The sequence below is a fragment of the Piliocolobus tephrosceles genome, chromosome 5 (assembly GCF_002776525.5).
Source record: "Piliocolobus tephrosceles isolate RC106 chromosome 5, ASM277652v3, whole genome shotgun sequence".
NCBI classification, from domain to species: domain Eukaryota; kingdom Metazoa; phylum Chordata; class Mammalia; order Primates; family Cercopithecidae; genus Piliocolobus; species Piliocolobus tephrosceles.
The window spans coordinates 165109031-165130159 of NC_045438.1; the positions used below are offsets into that span (position 1 = coordinate 165109031).

Here is a 21129-nt window from a genome sequence, read left to right on the forward strand (position 1 = left end):
GTCCCTTCCTTCCCATCCCCCTCCATGCTGATACTCTCACCTGACCTATAAGTAGATTATGGATGTGACCCTGTGTTGCTACTGTTTAGTCAACAATGAAAACCAAATTTCTGGCCATCAGTCAGTCTTATCCTTGCTTTAAGGGTTCGCGGGAGCTGAGCTTCCTTTGCTCAGGTGCCTGGGAGGGAAGAAAGCACCTATCTTTTGGCTTAGTGGTACTGCCTCCCCGCCCCTGCCCTGGTAGCAGATGCCCCGCGAGGGTGCGGGTGTGGGTAGTCGATGCCCCGAGAGGGTGCGGGGGTGGGTAATAGATACACCGCGATGGTGCGGGTGTGGTTTCCCCAAAAGCCTGGTTCTTTTTTTTTTTTTTTTTTTTTTTTTTTGAGACGGAGTCTTGCTCTGTCGCCCGAGCTGGAGTGCAGTGGCCAGATCTCAGCTCACTGCAAGCTCCGCCTCCCGGGTTCACGCCATTCTCCTGCCTCAGCCTCCGGAGTAGCTGGGACTACAGGCGCCCGCCACCTCGCCCGGCTAGTTTTTGTATTTTTAGTAGAGACGGGGTTTCACCGTGTTAGCCAGGATGGTCTTGATCTCCTGACCTTGTGATCCGCCCGTCTCGGCCTCCCAAAGTGCTGGGATTACAGGCTTGAGCCACCGCGCCCGGCCAAAAGCCTGGTTCTTGCTCACTGTGTCATGAGGACCTCGGCAGCAGCAGGGGCCAGCAATAGCAGATGGGAAAGGCCACCTGCCAGAGAGGCCGTTTAGCAGCCGCCGCTGCCAGAACTGAGCTCCTCTGCCGGGGCCGCCTCCAGCTCTTGTCCCAGAGTCGGATGTTCAAACCCCCCACAGCACAAGCGTGTTCCAGGACAGCCCTCCTGCCCCAGCAGGGCCTTCAGGAGCAGAGAATGAGCAATAGTTTCTCTGGAGAAGGATGGAGTGGGCAGCTTTCTTCCTTTTATCTCCTAAGGCAGCCTTTCTGCCCCCTCCCTTGTGGCAGCCTTTGCTGGGCTTAGCTGTTTGGGAGTTCAGGGGTGCTGATTTGTCTAACAAATGCTTCTCTGTGCTTCCCACTGTACCAGTCACAGATGGCAAGCACTTGGCGATAGTAAATGGCTCCACCCTCATATCTCAGCAGCCCATCCTCTAAGGACAGAACTGCGGTCCCCGACCCCCACTGACTCATGTCAGAGCCTGGACCTGAAGCGGCCGACTCTTGCCACACCTGGTTCCTGTCTTCCCCTGCCTGGTCCCTATTCCTGGTTTGCTCTTTAGAGATACAGTACTCCAAAGCACCACGTAGGCTGCTGGGCACCCTGGTGCATGCAATAAATACTTGCTCGTTAAAGGAAAACAAGCAACTCTCAATATTTTGCCACCAAAAGCTGGTCATGCGGGCTGGTGCCACAGCTCACCCCGTCTACCCCGCAGGCCCCTGTCTTCCCTCAGCTTCCATCCTACGTCCCTATCCCTGCAGATTCTCTCTGCCACTTCCTCTGCTGCTGGCCTGCACCAGTGTTCTCTCCTAGACTAGGAGAACAGGGCACAGCCCCTTGGCGACTCATACTCCTGAGAGGAGAGGTCAGACAGGGTCGTTTCCCTCACCCCAGGCTCTGCTCCCACCTGTCGCAGGCAGGAGGACACCTGACGAGGGAGAAGTGGCAGAGAAGGTCTTTCCAGAGCAGCTCCAGTTATGCAGTTATGCAGGCTGACCCATGTGAGAAGGGCCGGGTTTTTGTTTTTTTCATTTTAGAAACATACTGAGGTTTAGTGATAGGCAAAGTAAGGCATTCATTTATTTAAATATACTCTAAAACCTCAGAAAAAGTCTTTGAAATACACAGTTTTAAAAACAAATTATATAGCTTTTGAATAGACATCCAGGGGACTTGCAGAAGTAAACATGTGTGCATGTGTGTGCGTGTATGTGCATGTGTGTGCATGAGGACGGTGGTCCCGAGGTGCTCTGCCTCCCGCTTACAGCTCCAACTCTGCAGTCTGGGTAGAGCTGGCCCAGCAACTGGCTGTGCTGCCTCCAGCCTGCTTCACACCTCTCTGAGCCCGCATTTTCTCATGTCTGTGAAAAGCGGGTCATAATAGTTCTTATTTCATGGGGTTGTTTTGAAGACTGAAATAACGCACGGAAAAGATATGCATGGAGGGGCAGTCTGAAGGGAAGCTCGGACACGGAGCCTGGACCTCTGCGACTTAATAGCTGTGTGACCCTGAGCAAGTCACTTCATCTCCCTGTGCCTCAGGTTCACCAGCTGTGAGTCATCATGGTCAATAATGGGGTTGGAAGAAATCAGTGAATTAACATATGAGACATTTAGAACGGTGCCTGTCACTTAGTGCCACATGTATGTTAACTGCCATGATAATCATAATTATTTTCATATTTATATTACTATTAAGGTGGTTAGTATATGTCTGCTCTATAAGTACTCATAAATATTAAATATTAGTCACTACTATTATTATTACTGCATCCTCTTAATATATATAGAAGTCTGGGTATAATGGGAGCAGGTTAAAAAATTAGTGGTGAGAAATGTAAACCACCTTTGCTTACCAGCCTTGAAAGGCTCCACTAGAATTATTGGCTTTAAAAGCCAATAATTGCCTGCCCTTTTTTATCGTCTTCCTCCTATCTGCTGCAGTGGGCTCTGCTGTTTGACAGGATGTGAAGTGGCCCGCTGGGGAGAGGGGTGAGCTGTAGCACTAGCCAGCATGACCGGCTGTTGGTAGCAAAATACTGAAGGTTGCTTACTTTCCTTTAGTGAACAAGTATTGCATGCACCAGGGTGCCCAGCAGCGTGCTTGGTGCTTTGGAGTGCTGTGTCTCTGAAGAGCAGATGGGGGAGCACGTACATTAGCAAGGACTAGAAACCAAGCTGCCCGAGGCACAGTCCCCAAGGGGCGGCTTCTTGGGGTAGGGGTAGTAACGACAAACGTATGGGGACTGGCCAGAAGGGATCTTCTGGTTGAGCTGGTAGACTGAACAGACAGGGACCCTGCCACACACACACATAAATGCTGGACAGAATACAGCATTTTTTAGAAGTACAAGGCTGAGCTCCAGTGCAAGAAAGGGAAGTTCCCAGGGGTCAAACCCAGGAGGGAGTCCCAGCAGGAGCAGACACAGAGGCAGCTCCCAGGGCATCTGAACCAGAGAGAACTGTGAGGAGCCTGGCTTTCAACACCTGCCCGGGGTCTAGAGCTGAACTCCCAGGCCTCTGATGCAGTTAGAACTGAGCTCCTTCAGTCAAGCCAGGAGGCAAAACTGTCAATGGCCACAGGACTGGGAGATCTTTGCCTGCCACAGGGACTCAGCCCAGAGCTGGCGGACTGCCTTGGACCGTGAGCAGAAAAAGATTCACCCTGAAGAAACTGGAGCCTTGAAGTCTGCACCACCCAGGGCTGTGGGTTCCAAGTTCCAGCTGCTCCCTGAGGCTGAGATATCAGTGTAAGAACCAGTGAAGCGCACTGGACCCCTCAGGGTCCAAAATACAGCCTCCCACAGAGGCATTCAGGACTCAGAGGAAGAAAATTCTCGTTAAAGAAGAGCTCACAAGCAAAGGTCACAGATCCACGGGGAATCCACTAAGAGGACCCAAACTTACAGACTGGGGAGTGTGCATCTCAGGAACTGTGGAAAATAGAGGAATCTGACAGGGCAGCGAAGGGAGCTGGTATTTGTTAAGCAGCCACACGGCCTCATGCCGATGCTGTCGCCGGGGCCAGGTATTCTAGATACATCTCCAGAGCAAGCCTCTGATCGCCTGAAAAGCACATTGCGTGGCAGAGGCGGGCGGGAGCCTGAAGAACCCAGACACACATGAGGAACATGCTTTTAAATAGTGCTACGTACCGAGTAGGGTGGTCAGGAGAGACCCCTCTGAGGGGCTGATGTTCGTGCTGAAGCCTGAATGTTTGGAAAGAGGAAGTCAAACCAACTTCTGGGTAGAAAAGTGTTCTGGGCAAAGGGGAACAGCCAAGGCAAAAGCTGGCTTCCGCTCGGCTTCTCCTGGATCTGAGAGAGGAAGTCCAGCGTGGTTGGAGCGTAGTGGACAAGAGGGGACAGAAGGTGACTTGGAAAGGCAGGTGGGGTCAGGCCCTATGGGGTCTGAGGAGCACGGGCTTATTCTACAAAGACATAAAGATGCACTGGAGGGTCTTGAGCAGGGGACTCCTGTGCCCCGGATTGGGCTCTGTGAGGACCCATCTGTCTGCTTTGTGGAGAAGGCGTGGAGCCGGGCGAGGGCCAGGACAGAGGTAGCACACACACTGGCCTGTGTGACATCCTGGTGCCTGCACTGGGGAAGGCTGGGTGTCACCTGCGGAGGGCTGATTCGAGAGATGCTTTGAGAGTGGCCTGGGTGAGACTTGCTGATGGATCTGAGGTGACTCTTAAAGGTGAGAGAGGAGGCAGTGATGGCAGCTGGGTCCGTTTCCTGAGATGGGGAGGCCAGAGCTTTAAGAAACATGGAAGCTCAGGAGGGTTGGAGGCCCAAGCCCTGTCCTGCCATCCTCCTATGGAGGGTGACAAGATGAGGTGACCAGGAGACTTGACTGAGGCCGAGCCTGTGTTAAGATGTGAGTTTTAGGCCGGGCGTGGTGGCTCAAGCCTGTAATCCCAGCACTTTGGGAGGCCGAGACGGGCGGATCATGAGGTCAGGAGATCGAGACCATCCTGGCTAACACGGTGAAACCCCATCTCTACTAAAAAAGTACAAAAAGCTAGCCAGGCGAGGTGGCTGGCGCCTGTAGTCCCAGCTACTTGGGAGGCTGAGGCAGGAGAATGGCATAAACCTGGGAGGCAGAGCTTGCAGTAAGCTGAGATCCGGCCACTGCACTCCAGCCTGGGCAACAGAGCGAGACTCCGTCTCAAAAAAAAAAAAAAAAAAAAAAAAAAAGATGTGAGTTTTATTATGATCCAGGTATACTGAGGTCAGCAGGTCAGGACACAATTGCCATTGGAAGATCATTTGTTACTCTCAGTTCCCAGGAGGAGGGGGTACGTGGGGCCACACAGGGCCTCCTGGGAAGCACCAAGGTGGGTCAGGAGGCAGACGGGGAAGCGAAAACGTGGACAGGAGCCTTTATCATGGTTTCTGCAGGAGGAGCAGGTGGGGCAGGCTGTGCAGGTTCAGTTTTGGTATTTTGATCATTTCTGCAGCTCGTGGGCATAGGGCTGCCCCTAGGTGTCTGGAAGCTGGCCCCGCGGTGACTGGGGCAGGCGGATGGTGGCCCATGTGTGAGAGCCCGACACAGGAAGTGGTTGGGGTATCGGCTCTGGATGGGTTGGTTTGTGTGTGAAAAGTACACTTGCAGGTGAATCTTTTACTCTGTCTAGGAATTAGCGAACCCTGGGAGGAGCAGCCTCTTTAGAATCAGCAAAGCTCCAGATGTGAAAACATTAGGAAATACAGAAAATACAAAGGCTTGATGAATATGCGGCAGCTGCAGAGTTCCAGAGTTCTGGAATGAAATGACCGCAAGGGTGGAGACGCTGGCCAGGAAGAGGTGGTAGCGGCAGCAGCAGCACGATGCACCCAGAGACTGGGCAGGGACTTGGCGGGGGTGCAGTGAGCCCAGGAGGAGTCTCTGGTGATGCGGGGAAGATGGGACGCGTGAATGATTTATGCCCCAGCAAGTGGAGCCAAGATAGGTGAGCGATGGCATTGCACGAGCTGCCTGGGGATGTTTATAATATGTTGAGCCTTCTGGGCCATGGCAGGACCGGCTGGGCTTTAGGTGAAGAAAGAGCTGCAGCAGCTGGTGGCCAGAGAATGGGAGGGTACGCTCACTTGGTACTCTCGTGTGCTTTGCAGAGTCAAACTTGAGCACTCAGTTGTGAAGGAGCAGCAGCAGAAGAGAGACACTTGTGAGTGTTTTTCACCCGAAAGTAAACCCTGTCAAAGCGCTAGGTAATTCCACTGATGGACGCAGATGCCTGAAGAGAAATGCATCTTTAGTCATTTTGCCCAGGCATTTATTGTCACTCAGTAAAGAGCAGCAGGGCTTTAGTGCTCATCTAGAAGGAAGTCATACCGACTGATCCTTCTTCCAGAATCAACATGAAATCCTTGCAGGGTCACAGCCAACAAACGAGGGGTTGGGGGGGAAGATGCAAGATCCAAACCACAAGAAGAAGGGAGTAGTATCTAGGAGCATCTAGGAGGAATTCCGCTTAGATGTGCTGGGAAGACAGGTGGCGGGAGGTGCCAGAATGGAAGAGGGAGCTGGGTGCAAGAGCTGCTCTGAAATTGTACACACTGGGGAAAGGTGCCCCTTCCAGGTGGCTACAGCCTGCACTGGGTGCATGGCTTAATGACAGAGCTCCTTCCTCAGCTGGGAGCCCTTGTGCAAGACACAGCCTGGTCTTATATTTGGAGGTCCAGGTCTACGTTACATTAGAACATCCTAGAAAACCGTAGCATGGAAGATCAGGAAGGTAATATGTGGGACAGGGTGACATCAGGTTTCCTGCCCAGGAATGCACTGTTGAGGAACGACAAGGGAAGGAGAAGGCTGTTGGAGAGGTTGCCCACATGGTGTTTATCTAAAGTGGTTTGGAAGAAGTCACAAGAAGTAAGGACTTCTGGAGATAATGGAGATGTGAGTGCCACTATCCCAAAACATTGGTGCATGCCATCACCATTCCTCATCAGGTAAATTAAGGGTACTGAGTACACATTATCATTTATAACGCAAAATTTGCAGCTGGGCATGGTGGCTCATGGCTGTACCCAACACTTCGGGAGGCTGAGGCAGCAAGATCACTTGAGCACAGCAGTTCGAGACCAGCCTGGGCAACAAAGTGAGACCCCACCTCTACCATAAATTTAAAAAACTGGCCACACATGGGAGCACGCGCCTATGTCCCAGCTACTCAGGAGGCTGAGGTGAGAGGATCACTTGCCAGGAATTCAACGCTGCAGTGAACTATGACTGCAACACTTCACAGCAGCCTGGGTGACAGAACAAGAGCCTGTCTCTTAAAAAACAATGTGCGCGTCTGCTCTAAGAGCAGGTGCAGAATGTTGATGCTAATTTGACAAGCTCCCCGGCGAGGGCTCTCAGCCCAACACGTGAGCGCTTCAAGCAGTGTTCTCCAGGGGTGGAGGTGTCATCGTCAGCAAGACAGACAGTCCTGCCCTCATGGAACAGGGGGGCAAAGAAAGGAAACATTGCGCTTGGGTATCTTATGTCTCTCTTGTGGCAGACACGTGCACTGTGATGTTTGCTGATTGTGTCTTCACATTTTAGAAATGTGCTTTTCTTCACATCAGCTGCACGCTTCTTACGTGTGAAGATGTATTAACCATAGTACTCACGGATTCCTTAGCTCTTCCTGGATCCGAGGAACCAGAGGTGGTAGATTTATTCCTGTTTGTAGGTGGGGAAACCAAGAAATGAAAAAAGCTTCACCAAATCACTCACAAATGTGGGAAAAGCATTCAGAACTGATTTTCAAATGCCAGTGGTTCTCAAAGTGCAGTCCCTGGGCCAGCAGCATCAGCATCACTTGGGAACTTGCTAGAAACACAGATCTCAGGCCCAGCCCCAGCCCCAGGCCTGCTGAGTAAAAACGCCTGCAGTGGGCCTGGCAGCCTGTGTTTTGAGAAGGGCTCCGGAGACGCCGCTGAGCCCTGCTGTTTGGGAAGCACACACAAAGGTCCTAACGTATTTTGAAAAATGATGATAAGAAGTTGCAAAAGAAGATCCTCTGCCCGTCGTGGTGGCTCCCGCCTGTAATCCCAGCACTTTGGGAGGCCGAGGTGGGCGGATCACGAGGTCAGGAGATGGAGACCATCCTGGCGAACACGGTGAAACCCCATCTCTACTAAAAATACAAAAAAAATTAGCCGGGCATGGTGGCGGCGCCTGTGGTCCCAGCTGCTCGGGAGGCTGAGGCAGGAGAATGGCGTGAACCCGGGAGGCAGAGGTTGCAGTGAGCCGAGATCACACCACTGCACTCCAGCCTGGGCGACAGAGAGAGACTCCGTCTCAACAAAAAAAGAAAAGAAAATCCTGTGACTCAACTGCGCGGAACACTTTTTTTTTTTTTTTTTTTGGGAGTGGCGTCTTCTCCCGTCCCCCCGGGCGGGTGTGCAGTCGTGTGATCTCGGCTCACTGCTAGCCAGGATGGTCTCGGTCTCCTGACCTCGTGATCCACCTGTCTCAGCCTCCCAAACTGCTGGGATTACAGGCGTGAGCCACCACGCCCGGTGGAACACACACTTTTCATACATAAAAGAGGGCTGGAGATTGTGTAGTGAAATGAAACAGATGCCATCCTCGAAGGGCCTGTGAGATCTGATGGTCCTGTCCAGTTCCATGAAGGGAGCAGATACCTTGACCACCTTGGACAGCAGAAGTCATCAGTGTTCCTGGAAGTGATGAAAGAAAGTAAAACAAGCTTGGTGCTGGCTCTGTGCATTTCCCCTGCACTGTGGGGACCCGCACGCATGCAGGCACGTTGAGGAGTCCTCAGTCATGGCAGTGTTCCAGGCTCACGAGCAGGAAAGGTTTCCCCAGCCTGCTCCCCCGACCTCCCCGCAGGCACAGACAGGGCATCTTGCTGGCAAAGTGCTTTCCACACCCAAATCCATCCCTCCAACCCTGCGGGAAGCGACTGTGTGCAGTCTTCTTGCTCTTTCCCCAAGACTTCTAATCAGGTGCATACCTCATAGAAAAATATTCTCACCTCGAGCCCACCTAATGTGTGTGTGTGGCATGAAATGCGTGGAGATAGAAACGCAAAGGGCCGAATGTGTGAAGCTGGTGAATTAGAGGAAAGAGCTGCTGGCAATCAGCGTGATCATCAAAAGCACCTGGGAAAGCAATAAGAAGATAATAAGCAGTATGGGAAATAATGAGGAAATTAGAGAAGGATCACGCTGCACTGCATAACATTGGAGAGTAAGGAACAGAACCGATTCCCCGAATGAAGAGGTAAACCCTAGCGCAGAGGACGTGAGAGTGTGCTGCCGTAAAGGACACTGGCTGGGAGAAGACACTGCAGAGGCTGGCCATGCAGAAACCCTTAGGAAGAAAATGGACATGCTACATGGAGTTTTAATTTTTTTAATTTCATGAAGAAAGCTATTATAAAACATTAAATGACCTCAGGTTAAATAAATGCCTCATTTTTAAAAACACACACACAATTCCAATATGTAAATAGTCCTAATTTTTTGGCTTTTTTATATATCATTAAAAATATTTTGGTCAGAATAATACTGATTTTTAATATCTCTTGAGGTTTGTTTCTTAGACTCTGCTAAGCACTTTACATAACTTAACTCCTTAAATCTTCCTGAAGACCCTCTGAGGTAGAGACCAGGACGGACGGCCTCCAGTGCGGATGAGGAAACTGAGGCACAGAGAGATGTGGTGTTGCTGAGGCCCCATGGCTAGTAAGTGGGGCTAGGGTCTGAATTCCAGCAGGTGGACTCCAGAGCCACAGGGACCACCACCTGCTGCTCAGCCCAGTCACACATGCCGAGCCGGGGTGCTGTGGCCCAGGGACCCGGAACGCCGGGCAAGCGGAGGGCCCTGGGCTGCTGAGAGCAGCATTTACTTGGCAGAGCTACACTTCTGTCCTGGGAGGAATCCTCAGTGCCCTCTTTTTTATTTAAGTACATTGTTTAACATTGACAAAAACATTTCTTAAAATTATTGGGGTATCAGTACCTGCCCTAAAAGGGGCTCAATAAAAATGGGTTAAGCTGATCAATTAGTTTTGCTTCTTGTTATCATTGAAATGACTTTTAAAAGACCATTTAAGAATTTTTTTTGAGACAGAATTCTGCTCTTGTTGCCCAGGCTGGAGTGTAATGGCACAATCTCGGCTCACGCACCCGCCGCCTCCTGGGTTCAAGCAATTTTCCTGCCTCAGCCTCCCCTGTAGCTGGGATTACCGGTATGCACCACCACGCCCAGCTAATTTTGTGGAGACGGGGTTTTTTCAGCAGAGACAGGGTTTCTCCATGTTTGTCAGGCTGGTCTCGAACTCCCAGCCTCAGGTGATCTGCCCACCTTGGCCTCCCAAAATGCTGGGATTACAGGCGTGAGCCACCATGCCCGGCCAAGAATTTTTATACATACATAATCCAGCAGGTATCAGCCTCTTTTTCTTGCCCAAACACACTTGACAGACACAACAACTTCTACTAAAAACAGTTTTATTTCAAAAGGGGGGCAAAATTCTGCTTTAAACAAAGAGACTCTATTACAGATAAAATAAGTGCTGTGGGTTCCCTGTGTGAGAGGAGGGAAACTGAATTCAGTTACAGCAACAGTTAAGCACACAGGAAAATGCTTTCCTCAAAGGAAAATGGAAGCGGTGAGTCGTGAACACCACACAGTCTCCGGGAGCTTGAATCAATGGGCAATAATTATTTTTACAAGTTATCCACTAATCAATTTGAGAGATCGATAGGAAACGTTAAAAAAAATTTCTTGGTCAAATCTTTTTTGCCTACAAACTGTCTAAATGGGAGAAAGATTGGTTAATACTGGCAAAAGGCAGATGTGGAAATAAAATGGTAACCCATATTTCAATCATAAAAATGGAGCAATTAAAAGTGAGATTGAAATGCTTTCTGTAAGTGGGTATTTTGGGATTTGCTGATGGCATGGAATTTTAGGGAGCCCTCAGGCAACAACTCCACAGAGATTGCGTAAGACAGTAGGAACCCCTGCGTCAACACAAATGCCTGCAAGTAGAAGCGGAGAGACTCCTGCGGAGGGGGAAGTGAGCACTGACCTTCTGCTGTGGAGGCCAGTGTGACTATCCCCAGTGCCAGCCTTCGTCCTTCCTGTCCCCCATGCTAAGGTGTGCCCCAAGAGTACATCTCACCACCCTGCTCCCACCCGGAAGCTGGGGTTGCTCCAGGCCGGTTTGAGATGCACATGCGCGCGCTTTGTGGGGTGGTGGGGCTGGGCTGTTGGCAACTGACAGAGACCAAGTGGGTGGGCCTCTGGTGACAGGTGTCCAGGGTCAGTTGCTAGGGTGTTGCCATGCTGGCGTCTAGCAAACGTCCACATGGTGGCTGGAATGAGGGCAAGGGGACCCAGCTGCCCATCTGCTTGACCCTGGGGACTCTGGCAGACCACACGGCCAGCACTAAAGAGTGGCAGTCCTGAGTGCCATCCGGGCAGCCTCACTCAGCCATCAGAACTGGCTAAGGTGTTGTGACTCGCTTCATTGGGAGGTGAGGCCGCTAACATAGAGGTGTCGATAAAATTCTGCTTAGGAGCAGAAGCCCACTTACCTCCTCACATTGTTGTACAGCATCAGACTTTTTAAAAATCATTTGCAAAAATGCCAAATTAATCCCCCTACCACATTCTATTTTGAAGGCTCTGTGTGCCTTTTATTTTCTGTAGCCTGATAATTGCTTCTATGGATAAACAAGCGAAAGGTGCAGACAGAGGGAGAACGTTAACCCAGCTCCATGGAAGGTTATAGATTGTAGATAAATCTGTAACTGGACTCCAGGTATTCGTCTGCCTCTAATATGAACTGAGGGATGTTTTAAATGTATGCCAATTGTTATCCATTCAGAGTTGGTTAATCATGAAAAATCCGACTCCAAAGGCGTTTTAGGCACTGACTTCATTTGGTCTGGCAAAAACCTGAAGCAGCGTAAGTGCATTTATTCAGTGGGTTGTCAGGAGCAGCATCTTCTTCACCTTCCGGAAGGAGGCGACAGTGAGCGTTAGCCCTTAATCTAGATGGAGAGTGTTGAAGCCAGGCAAGACCTTGGTGCTGTTCCACACCCCGGTCTACAGGTGTGGGGAAACTGAGGCCCGAAGGAATAAGGTGACTTGCCCAGGGCTACAAAATTGGCACACAAACCCAGGGCTCCCAAGAGATTTCCACCATAATTTTTCTAGAGCAGAATTTTGGAGCCTCAGTGTATATCACTTCGAAAGACAAAAGAGACACAAGGTTGTGAGCTTTTGTAACAGATGAATTAGCAGCATAGTCATTTAAATTATGAATGCACTTTTTCTCCCAAGAGATTTTCAAGGAATTCATTTGCCTTAGGAAAACCTTGGGTCTAACTATCCTCAGAGCCAGTCTTTATTTGATTTCATGATACTCATCCCTTCTCTCTAAATTCTGAAGTTTAGTGAAAGCCACCTTATTGTTTTAATACCAAACAGAACTAACATTTACAAAATCCAAGTGGAAGATGATGTACAGAATCCAAGCTTATATTTTTTGCAAAAGTTTTGAGGCTTATATTTTTTGCAAAAGAAGCTAAAGATACTCCCCAAACTGGTACTTAATTCAACTCTAGCCTTTAATTTATTATTTTTTTTAGAACCTCTTCAGAATCTCATAATACTCTGATGCTTGGCAACACCCCAAAGCATCAGCGGCTAGAATCACCCCTTTAGATCAGAAGCACCCTCGCTGCAGCCTACAGCCCTTCTCACATCACATTCAGGGAAACCTCATCTTCATGATGCCTTTTGAGATTCTCCTCCCTCCCCCAGCCCCTGCTCTGTGTTCCCCACTCTGTGATGGGAAAGCCTATTTGATAGAAGTTCCTCCTTTATTAGACATTTATTAACTTACACATTTTTCCCGAACTAGACAGTGAGCTCCTCGGGACCCAGACACTGTGTGTGTTTCAGCTCCAGGCCAGCCCGTCCACAGCAGGTGGATGGTGCTCGGTGCATGTTTAGCCCATGAATGGCGTCATGTGGAACCACAGACAGGAAGGCACGCCTGTCTGCACAGGTATCGCCCTGCAATTAAATATTTCGAAAAACAAATGAATGACTTGAGGGTAAAATTAATTTAATAAGCATGGGCAGTTCATCTTACTTCCTTCCTGTGTTTTCTTTGTGAGTAAATGTGCTAGTACAGCACGTTAAAGAGGGTAGACATGCGTCTCATATAATTGCCAAGCTGGCATTTCATCAGAGCGGGTGTTAAGTGAACTGGCAAGAAGGCAGCCAGCATAGTATACTTGTCTATGTCAGAGTCTCCAACTGGATAGAGGAATAATTTATTTTATTTTTAGATGTCAAGGAAAAATGATCAACCTACAGGGTTTCACAGTATTGAGTTTTAATTACAGATTCTACTGAGCAATTGCTCAGGTTACAGGGGCTAAGATGTAAAACAGATCCATGAAATGTAAATCAGATGGGCTTGAGACTCAGCCACATCTCCACTCCAGAAAAGAGGACAGACATGGGCCACAAGCAACACGCCGCTGTTAAATCATCAATTACCCTGTGGTGCACTGGGTGCCAGAGGAGAGACAGGGCGCTGCCACTTGAACTGCGTGCTGACACTCAGCTTTGGGGGTGCCGATGTGGTGGTATTAAGAAAACATGGAGAAACTTTCCTGCCTGATACAGTAACATCGTGTACATGACGCCATTGGGGAAAAGTTCCACGTAAATACATTTTCCATATAAATCTCTAAGAACCAGCATTTCCGCATAGCTAATTTGGGTGGAACTGTTTGTAGAATACATTTTTCCTGCTGTAGAAGCAATACTGCAATCATGGTGTGACGTAGGAAAATTCCACTGGCCTAGGGGCCTTAAGCCCCAGGTTCCAGGCCTGCCTCTGCCATTCATGAAGCCCCAGGTAGGGCATTAGCATGGCCAGGCCTGGGTCACCTGCCGTGCAGTGAGGGGCTGGGTTAAATGCAACCCAGAGACCCCCTTCTGACTGTAGTTCTGTTTTGTAACGTTGCCTGTCCCTGCTGAGCGATTGGAGAGCCATCCCTGTGGCAGCAGGTACTAATGTGTGACTGGTGTAATCCTTCAGAAGCATCTGTGTGTGAAGCTCCCCCAAGGAGGCTGGAACGCCTGTGTACAGCTGGCCCGCTGCCTCCTGCCACCTGCTTGTCAGCCCACAGTCCTTATTACGGTCAGGTGCCACCCTGCTCTGAGGCCTGTGCCCAGCGCTAGTGGCCTGGGGCTTTCTCAGCTAGGATTCAGTTGTCTGAGTGAAGACCCTGGGTGCGTCTCTGTGAAGCAAGTCTGTGTTTTCAGCGAGTGGACTGAGTTACCTCTGCATTCAATCACAGACCCCTTTTACCTAATTTCGGATTCTTGGCTCTTTTCATGTTTGTTTTTATTTTCATTTTGAGACAGGGTCTCACTCTGTTGCCCAGGCTGGAGTGCAGTGGCACGACCTTGGTCCACTGCAACCTCTGCCTCCCGGGTTCAAGTGATTCTCCTGTCATCCTCCTGAGTAGCTGGGATTATAGGCAGCCGCCACCATACCTGGCTAATGTTTGTATTTTTAGTAGAGATAGGGTTTTGCCATTTTGGACAGGCTGGTCTTGAACTCCTGGCCTCAAATGATCCGCCCGCCTTGGCCTCCCAAAGTGCCCAACCCTTGGCTCTTTTTAGAGTAATTGAAGCTATGGGATAAGGGACCTGCCGATCCACACTGTGGTTTTTGTTTTGTTTTGTTTTTTGTTTTGTTTGTTTTTTGGTTTTTGGGGGGTTTTTTGTTTGGTTTGGTTTTGGTTTTTGGGGTTTTTTTTTGGGGGGGGGGGTGTTTGTTTGTTTTTTGAGGCAGAGTCTCGCTCTATCGCCCAGGCTGGAGTGCAGTGGCATAATCTTGGCTCACTGCAACCTCCGCCTCCCGGGTTCAAGCAATTCTCCTGCCTCAGCCTCCTGAGTAGCTGGAATTACAGGCCCGCGCCACCACGCCTGGCTAATTTTTGTATTTTTAGTAGAGACAGGGTTTCACCGTGTTGATCAGGCTGGTCTCGAACTCCTGACCTCATGATCTGCCCACCTTGGCCTCCCAAAGTACTGGGATTACAGGTGTGAGCCACCATGCCCAGCCCATGCTGTGGTTTTATGTTAGGTTTTCTGTCCCAAGTACATTTTGGAAAATGGCATGGTTCACGTTTTTGTGAGGTTCGATCGGCCTTGAGTTAGCGCCTTCCCCTCACAAGTAGGAATTAAGGTGCTTTTATTCAAGACCTCAGGAGACGAACCACTGTGCACACCTGGGGGACTGTCTCTGAGCACCAGGTGGGCAAATGTGTGCCAATCTAAAAGGAAGGGAATGTTTGGAGTGAGACCGGCATTTTTCACTGAGATGTGGGGGCAGTGTGTCATAGTGGAGGAGGTACCTGGAGATGCAGGCACATGTCGGTGCCCTGAATACGACTGGGAAGGACACGTGCGCAGCCAGGGAGGGCTTAGCCCTGGGGATGGGAGGGTGAGTGCAGGGGCACTGGGATTGGGGTGAGCGGTATGGGGGGGGCTTCATCTTCTAATATTTTCTTTAATTGTGGTAAAATACACATAACATAAATTTTTCCACTGAAACCATTTTTAAGTGTACAACTCAGTGACCACATTCACGATGTTGTGCAACCATCTCCACCATCCATTTCTAGAACTTCTTCCTGTTCCCAAACAGAAACTGGTTGCCCATTAACCACTAGCTCCCCCTTCCCCTATCCCAGGTCCTGGCAGCCTCTACTCTACTTTCCATGAATTTGACTCCTCCAGTGCCTCATGTGAGTGGAACGTCAAGGTGTTCCTCCCTGTGCAACTGGCTTATTGCACAGAGCACGGTGTCCTCCAGGTTCACCCAGGCCATAGCAGGTGTCAGATCCCTTCTGTTTAAGGCCAAATCATACTCCATTGCACAGGTGGACCACATTTTGTTATCCATTCATCCATTAATGGAATCTGTAATATTTTAGTTTTTAAGTAGAGAATGGGTTTATCTGTGATTTGCTTAATTAATTCCATAGCCAGACTCAACCCTGACATCCTCCACTATAACTCACAGACGGTCACTGCTTCCAGCTGCTGTGGACAGTGTTGCAAAGGGGGCCGTCTCAGCAGGTGCGCTCAGCATGCACCGTGGTTCCTGCGCAGCTCTCGCTGATCCGAGATACGTCCGTGTTGGACACCAGCGGGGCGTCCAGCATGTGACTGTCATGCAGCATACGACTATCCTGCAGTGGAACATCTGCAGGCTCCGTGAGGAGGGACAAGTGAAGGCTAAAGGCACTGGTATGCCAGTTGTGTTCTGCCTGCATTGAGTTCAGGCCAGTTCAGGTATCATGGCCAGAATGCCCTGGGGGTTCCAGAATCATTAATGAAGATTGTGGACCTTCTAACCATCCTGAAGGGTTTTCTAGAAAGGGCTGGGGTCCAATCTGTCATTGACCTTTAGATGAGAACTCCACTAGATGTGTCCTCAGGAGGAAGGAGCCCCTCCACCGTCCCTGAGTTCTGTTGGAACGCAGGAGGTCAGAGCGTCGAGATGACTGAGACCTGGAGCCAGTGAGGACACCTGCCCGGACGTGTCGCTGAAAACGCGGGTTTTGTGCCTACCCTCAGCTCATCAGTAACCAAGTGCCACCTGTGCATGGCATAGCGCTGCTGTATGCCGTCTGCTTAGCAGGTTCATGGCCCGTCAGCAGACATTTGCTGTGAGATCCTCCAAGTTAGCAAGCGTCCTACTTACCCTAGAGAAGGAATCCTTGTGCCCCTCCACTGCTGTATCCACACCGCGCTGGGGTGCTGACGCCTGCTTAGTGGGGAGGCAGCTATCTGCCTCTCTCTGCCCTGGGGGACCGCGCACACACAACCCAGCAACGCCTCTGCCTGCTCCTTCCTGGTCCTGGGTGACCTCAGCTTGAACATTCTGCTCTAGACAGCATCCTTGTCCTGAACGGCTCTTCAGAAGCAAAGAGAAAAATACTCTCCACTCTCTGTTCTTCTCTGCTTCTCACTCCCCACATGGGGTTTAGGGCTTGGAGGGTGAGTGGAGACTCACTCTGCCCACGTCGTTTAGTTCTGCCCACGTCGTTCCCACAGAAGCCCTGGGGATCAGTGAGCCAGCCAGCCTAGAGCCATCACTTGTTAGGTGTGAAGACTGGGCTCCTCTAGGTCTTCCCAGCCTGACGGTCTCTCCAGTCAGGCTATCTGGGTTTAAATCCCAGCTCTGCCATTGAATTGCTGTGTAATCCTGGGCAATGTATTTGAACATTCTTTGCCTGAATTTTCCCATCGATAAAATGGGGATAGTGATAGTACCACCACAGAGTAAAGAATTAAATACTGACAGCTTCAGAAACTTCCTGTTCCACACCTGTGGTTTCAAGCAAGCCCTTCGCTGCATGAACCAAATTCTTTTTCCCTTACCTGGGTGATACAGTTTGTTCATGAGTCCCTTCCAAATCACATGTTGAAATCTGACCCCCAGTGTTGGAGGTGGGGCCTGGTGGGAGGTATTGGGTCACGGGGGTGGATCCCTTGGGCTTGGTGCCCTCCCCACGGTAGTGAGTGAGCTCTCTCTATTAGGCCATTCAAGGGGTGGTTGTTTGAAAGAGCCTGTCACCTCCCCCCTCTCTTGCCCCCTTTCTCACCCCGTGACATGCCAGCTCCCCTTGCCCTCCACCATGAGTAGAAGCTTCCTGAGGCCTCACCAGAAGCAGAGCAGATGTTGGTGCCATGCTTCCTGTACAGCCTGCAGAACTGTGAGCCAAATAAACCTCTTTTCTTTCTAAATTACACAGCCTCCAGAGCCTCCAGTGTTCCTTTATAGAAACACAAACAGACATAAGATAGTGGGACTCCTCCAGCTTGCACGTCTCCTCTTGCACTGCCATCCTGGTCACAGCCACTCTGAGAGCCAACTTCAAGGCTTTCTCCCAGAGAAGCTGCTGTGGTTTTAATGCCTGGTTGTGTTTTATGGTTGCAGAAGTCATCCTCAAGGTCGCTTTTTGGCCGTCTACACGTGAGGATGCACCAGGCAGATGTGGCTCCAGCTACCCACCGTGCTTCCTGATTTTTTGTTGAAAGTGATCAATTTCTCTGAGGCTCAGTTCTATTCCTCCCAAGTCCTGAGCCCTTGGCTGGCTTTTTAATTTGCATGGCGTTATTACATTATGTACTTGTCAGCAGAGATTTCATTAAGTTCCCATAATATGGCCACGCTGCACATTATTCCAAACTAAAACAACCATCTCCGGGCTTGCTCAGAGGCTGACAGGCCAATGAATTCTTAATGATTTTGCAGCAAATTTAAATTCATGGAGTGCATCATAAAACTTAAGTATTCCCTACACGTAACCTTTGGGCTTGCGGCGTTCCAGAATGCGTGAGGACGCGTCTCTGAACCGGTACTTCCCAACTTCAGTCACTGGAGTGCCATCCAGGCAATGCAGGTTTGCTGCTGTGCTTTGTCCACAGAGGTTAAGGGTGTGGGCTATCTCATCAGACTGCCTGGGTTCACATCCCAGCTCTGCCATTGAATAGCTGTGTAATCCTGGGCAATGTACTTGAACTCTCTTGGCCTGAATTTTGCCATCTGTAAAATGGGGGTAATTATAGTGCCACTACATAATGGACCTGCAAGCATCAGACACAGGGGAACCTGGTGGAACAGTGCCTGTTAGTCGTAAATCCCGTCATGGGGAAGGTGGTGAGCAGTGCTGCCTCCCACAGTGGAGACAGTCGTGTAGCTAAGGGGAGCCTGTCCCTTGCCTCGCGCCCCAGTCTCCTGGGGAGCGCTGTGTCTTTTACTTCAGTCCACTCCAGTCTCGTGGCTGCTGCTCTTCAGAGCCCATAACACTTAGGAGCTTCCACTACCTGGGCCCTGCGTCCCTCTCCTCCTTGTGTCTTCTCACCTCATTCCCAGCATTCGGGTGTATCAGCTTGCAGCTTTCTGAACACAACAAACACACCATCCCACACCCCCGGGGCCTTGCCTCTGGGTCCTGCCCCACACACCTCCAGCAGTACGAGGGGATGCAGGGCCTGCCCTGCAGCTGCTCATCTTCCAAGACAGCCCAAGCAGAGCCCGGCCTCTCCAGAGCCTCCCCTGACTAGCCCCTGGACCAACTGCCTAGGACTGGCCCCCACTATAACCCATACCATGCAGGTTTCCATCCAAGGTGCTCAATGGATTCGTCACTACAAATCCATCTGAAATGGGTTTGTAGTGACAATGCTCAGTACGTATAAGAATAGAAACAATTTGGAGACCCATTGAAAGCTTGGGCTCCCAAAGAGGCCCATACCCACTTCTTAAATCCTAAGGTCACACCACACGTTTTTAAACAGTAATATCCTTGAAATCTTTTCTATGAGCTTTGCAATTCTCAGAGACTCTCTAGAAAAGGGACTTGCTCATCATCACTTCTCATAAAGACATTTATTTGTTGTTGTCAGTTTTTAGGTATCCAAAGTGTGTTGTCTTTAGACCCAATTGGAGGATGACAAAGACGAGGGAGTGGTCACTGAGGAGCAGGCAGAGTCTCAGAGGCCCGTCTGCCCTTGCACCGCTGGGCTGCACATATGCCCTGCTGCCTCAGGCTCTGGTCTGCGCCTGTGGCTTTGAAGTCTGGGACAAGGAGAGACTTCTCTCCTGAAGGGCAAGGGCTGTGTGGGCCCAGATAAGAAAGGGGAACAAGCAGAATTGAATCGTCTCTGGGATTCAGTGCCTGGACTGATGGGATTCCAGTAGCGTCAATGTCTGCCTGGTATGCGTGATGCAGGGCTTTATCATTGTAATGGCATCTGTTCAATTGACACATCAGAACTGTACATATTTACGGGGTACATAGTGATGTTGCACTACGTTAAATATATACTGGTCACATCACAGCATGCAGCATGTCCATTCTCTCAAACGTTTATCATTGCTTTGTGTTGGGAACATTCGATATTTGAAACTATATGATATGTTATTAACTATAGTCATTCTACAGTGGTACAGAACACTAGAACATATTCCTCCTATCTCTTGTAATTTTGTATCCTTTAATCAATCTCTCCCTATTCCTCTTCCCCCTACCCTTCCTAGGATACTCTGTTCTACTTTTCACTTCCATGGGATCATCTTTTTTGAGCTTCCACATGAGTGAGAACATGTAGCGTTTAATTTTCTGTATCTGGCTTATTTCACTTAACATAATGTCTTTCAGTTCCATCCATGATGCCGCAAATGACAGGATTTCATTCTTTTTTATTTTTACAGCTGAATGGTATTCCATTGTGTATATATACCACATTTTCTTTTTCCAGTCATCTGTGTTAGACACCTAGGTTGATTCCATATCTTAGCTACTGCAAATAATGCTGCAATAAACTCAGGGTGCAGATGTCTCTTTGACTGATTTCCTTTCCTTTGGATAAATGCCTGTAGTGGGATTCCTGGATCATGAGGTGGTTGTTTGTAGTTTTTCAAGGAACCTCCGTACTGTTTTCCATAGTGGTTGTACTAGTTTACATTCCCACCAACATCATATGAGAGTTCCCTTTCTCCACATCATTGCCAGCATTTTTTTTTTTTTTTTTTTTTTTTTTTTTTTTTTTTTGTCTTTTTGCTAATAGCCATCCTAACTGGGGTGGGTTGATACCTCATTGTGGTTTTGATTTGCATTCCCCTGATGATTAGTGATGTTGACCTTTTTTTAAATATATGTTTGTTGGCCGTTTGTGTCTTCTTTTGAGAAATGTCTATTCAGATTATTGTCCATTTTTAAAATCAGGTTGTTTCTTTTTGTGCTGTTGAGGTGTTTGAGTTCGTCATGTGTTCTAGATGTTAATCCCCTGTCAGATGAATAGTTTGCAAAGATTTTCTCTCATTCTGTAGGTTGTGTTTTCAGTCTGTTGATTGTTTCATTTGCTGTGCAGAAGATTTTAGTTTCTCCAGGATCAGCTGTATGGTAGAACACAAAACAAGTCTCAAAAACTTTTTAAAAATCAAAATCATGCCAAGTATCCTATGTGACCATAATGGACTAAAACTAGAAATCAGATAACATCTGAAAAAAGAACCATCCTGAGTTTGAGTTTGCAAAGCAGATGTTTGGTAGTTACAATAACCTCTTTTTTTTTGAAACGGAGTCTCGCTCTGTCTCCCAGGCTGCAGTGCAGTGGCCGGATCTCCGCTCACTGCAAGCTCCGCCTCCCGGGTTTACGCCATTCTCCTGCCTCAGCCTCCCGAGTAGCTGGGACTACAGGCGCCCGCCACCTCACCTGGCTAGTTTTTTTGTATTTTTTAGTAGAGATGGGGTTTCACCGTGTTAGCCAGGATGGTCTCGATCTTCTGACCTCGTGATCCGCCCATCTCGGCCTCCCAAAGTGCTGGTATTA

The 21129-nt window shown here is 49.4% G+C and overlaps 1 protein-coding gene across 2 annotated transcripts in view; it reads left to right on the plus strand.

Annotated features, from left to right (window-relative positions):
- The window catches only part of SLC22A23 (solute carrier family 22 member 23), a 183799-nt gene that overhangs the window by 136072 nt on the left and 26598 nt on the right, over positions 1–21129 (plus strand). The gene's annotated exons all lie outside the window — the stretch shown is intronic.